Genomic DNA, 3749 nt, shown 5'->3' with positions numbered 1-3749 from the left:
CCTGGGGTTTATGATTAACAAATGTCTGAGTCAGCCAATGAGGTTGCGCTAAGAGCCTGGTCCCCAGAGGTGAAGCTGGCCTTGGACAGTCTCTACTGGATGCCGGCTGGAGGCTGAGGGCAGAGTCTAGGCTGAGGCCACCCTGGACAGTCAAGGCTCATGGTAGCAGGTGAGAGGACATGGGTGGAAGGACAGTGCTAGGAGATGGTGGGACCCCACACAATCTTTGGGCCCTCAAGTCTGGGCTATTTCAGGTATTTGGCTCTTAAGTCAACTCGGCAGCCTAAAAATTCATCCCAGGGGAATGGACTTTTGCTGAAATGTATGCTTGGGAACACAGGACTCCTGCAATGGATGTTCCCTGGGAGAGGGAGTAGAGGGAGGACACAGCTGGTCTGGCTGTTCCCAATGGAAAATAAGCTGAGAGCTGTAAAAGGGGAGAGAGGATGGGTGGGAGGGCACTTGACAGACTGCAGCTTAGGCATCTGATTAACTTCTCAGCACTAGCCAAGATGGCAAGTGTTTATGTAAGTTTTCATATAAGTTTTCTATAAGTTTTATGTAAGTTTTTATATAAGTTCTTCACGTGTTGTTCAGGTGAAGAAACAGGAGCTCAGAGAGGTTAATGGACTTGCCTAAGGGCACACACCAGAAATGGACAAAGCCAGGATGAAATAACTGTCTTCTGGCCCATCACCTCCAGGCTCTGTGGCCTACTTCCTCTTGGGCAAAAGAGCCAGAGAGTGAAAACCTTAAGTAGGGTCTCACTTGTTCTGGTAAGTGGGAGCGATGTGGGCACTCACCTGGCTTCCTCTTTTTCCCAGGGCTGTTGGGCTGGTACGCCGGGACTCCAAGCATCTCTTGTGGACTCAGATTAATGTACAAAGCCATCCATGGCTCCTTTTCCTCCTTATAACATACACAAATACAGGACAGGGATCGAAAAAGGGTCTTGGGCTGTTCTTTCAGGGGATGTGAGAATATGCCCCCACCACCTTCTATCACTTGTGAAGCTTCCCTGAATAGTCCTGCTCCTGCTTGGGGTGCCTTTTGTTGTATTCCTGGTCACCGGCACCTGGCTCCCGGCCCTCCTGGCCAACCTCTCTCTTCCCGGCCCTTTGATTCTTTGTCAAACACCCCTGGACTGAATTTGAAGTCATGTCTTTGCTCCTACTTCAGTGAGCATGGTTCCTGCTTCTGGGTGGCTGAATGTGAGGGGCAGGTGGTGGGCATGGTGGGTGCTCTGCCCGTGAAGGACCCTGCCCTGAGGAAGGAGCGGCTGGAGTTGCTTCACCTTTGTGTGGCCTTGGGGCACCGAGGCCGCGGGATAGCCAAAGCCCTGGTCAGGACTGTCCTCCAGTTTGGGCAGGACCAGGGCTACAGTGCAGTCGTCCTCAGCACCAGCTCGCTGCAGTACTCTGCTCTGGCCCTCTACCAGCGCATGGGCTTCCAGAAGACACACCACTACTTCTTCTCCTTGTGCTGGAGGATAATTGCTGCACATTCAATTCAATTCATCTACCACCTTCCCTGTGCTCAGGTCTCCAAGGAGATGAAGCAAGGTGGGGCCTGTGACCCGCTCATAGTGGATTAGTCAGGAGAGGATCAGCTCTGCTGCAGTAACGAGCAAGCTTGAAATTGCGTGGCTCACAATAAAAGCTGATTGCTGGTTCATGTCAGAGCCCTAAGTCATGCTGGTGTCTGCTTCACGGGGGCCTTGTGGGTTAACAGTGTTTTGTATATCTAGTGCTACAACATATTACATACAACAGCAGCCACATAATAAGAGGAACTTTTCATTTTCTTGTGAGGCTGTGGTCAACAATCTAGTGTGCACAAACAAACGTGGCTGCACAGCTCTTTTGGTCTGACTGGCCTTGTTCACATGTTGTGGAATGGTTTGGGGGGCAGGGAGATGGGGCTTACTTATGTTCCAGCAGGCTAGGTCAGGCTTGCTTTGAAGGTAGTTGCAGAAGAACAAAAGTGAAGAAGAAACAAGATGAAGCTTTTCCATTCTCTGTAGGTGACATACCTGCTAACATCCATGAGATGGATGGGAGTGGAGAGAGGGGACCCTGCCTTTAGAGAGGGTCACATGACAAAAGGAGCATGAGGAGTGTGAGAAAGACCGGGGACAATGAGGCCCTCAATCTGCTCTGGGACCAAGGTGTCTGCTGCAGGGTTCTGAAGAAGGAACCCAGGGACAGAGTGGAGATACACTGGGCTAGACCTACAGAGGCACAGGCACATCCCACTGGCCAGATGTCAGTGCCTGGACCCCAACATGCCTAAAGTGAGACTGGGAGTGTGGGCATCCAGGAAGAGGAAATGGGATTGGCCAGTTTCCCTGACCTGCCAGAGCTGGGACCAGCCTCTGTCCCCAAATGCTTCTGGACTCCAGATGTTCAGGAGACTCTGGCCTGACCACGTCATCCCTCAAGGCTCTGATACAAATGCAGATGGGGTTGGTAGCTGTGTCGTGTATGCCTCATTGTGAGCCCTTCCCTACCTGCTAGCACTGGAACTGGGTGTGCCCCCATAAGGCCTGGAGCCTTTCACTGGGTCCCCCAGCCACAGGCTGGGTCCGAGGATGAACTGAGCCCTCTCTGCGCCAGCATGCTCCATCCCTTTGAGGGACCAAGGAAGTCCTGGGTCCCTCTCAGCCTGGCTCACGTGACACTGCAGTTTTGCCACCCTTTCTACTCTGGCAGTGTCCTCTGCTCACAGATGAACTCATCTGAAGGGTCAGCAGGTCACAGGCCCAACCCTGTCCTGCCAAATGGATTTGTACAGGCGTGTTGCACCTCAGTAGAGACCTGTCAGTCTTGTCCATGGGACTCAGCTCTCTCTTTCCTCCATTTCAGCCTCTTTTCTCCCTGCTGCTGTCACTCACAGTGCCTTCTGCCTAGCCACCAACATAATCGGGCCCGATGCTTTTTCCCCTTCAGCTGTGCCCTCAGAAAACTCAGCCATGCACAACACCTCTTCAACTGACCTAATCTGCCATTTCATCAAGCCCACTGCCTCCTGAGTTGTGACTGCAGTTTCCTTTTGAATGGTGGAGTTCGGCTGCCTCCCCAGTGTGCTCCTGCCTCTCTTGCTGCCCCTCTGGTTTTCCTGGGCCCTGTCAGCTGGCCCGCAGGAGGAGATCCCAACAGGCACTGGCCTGCGCCTGCACCATGGGACGCCTACAGAGTTTAATTGAGAGGACGCTTTGAGAGGTTAATTGAACAACAGTTACAACGTGGTGTTTTTAATTCTAGAGAAACCTGGCCCATGCCCACCAGGGCTGTACATGCCAGAGAACTGCTTTCTTCCTCCTGATCTCAGTGATCTTTGCAACCCGGTGTCCCACCTCAGCTGGAAAGTAGAGGAGCTGACAAACACCAGAGGGGTGGCAGAGGCAGGAGGAGAAAACTGCAGGCAGAGGGAGAGCAGGGACTAAGGCTGAGGCAGAAAGAGCCTTGTTTGATAGAAAGGAGCAAAAAAGGGCCCAGGGTTGGGGCTTGAGTGCAGGGCATTGGAGCAGGTGATGGACAAGGCCGAGGCTGGTTCTGAATGTTCAGGAGCAGTAGCCTTGCTCTCTGGGATGCCTCCAGCTTGAGTGGGTGCTGCTCCAATGCCCAGCATGACCCTACTGGGCACAGGTGGTAGCCTGTCCACACAGCCCCTCCTGAGGTTAAGGAGCACTGATGTTTGACACTTCCTGGTGACTCTTAAGTCAAACTGATGCCAGTGAGCCTGGACTT

General features: G+C 52.9%; 1 pseudogene; it reads left to right on the top strand.

The window, feature by feature from the left end:
* Nucleotides 1-698: 698 nt before the first annotated feature.
* On the top strand, nt 699-1674 carry LOC119239234 (N-acetyltransferase 8-like; annotated as a pseudogene).
* The last annotated feature ends 2075 nt before the right edge of the window (nt 1675-3749 follow it).

The sequence above is a fragment of the Talpa occidentalis genome, unplaced genomic scaffold (assembly GCF_014898055.3).
Source record: "Talpa occidentalis isolate TD23 unplaced genomic scaffold, MPIMG_talOcc4v2.1, whole genome shotgun sequence".
NCBI lineage: Eukaryota > Metazoa > Chordata > Mammalia > Eulipotyphla > Talpidae > Talpa > Talpa occidentalis.
Note: the sequence above shows the minus strand (reverse complement) of the source record. Positions and strands in the feature narration are given on the sequence as shown.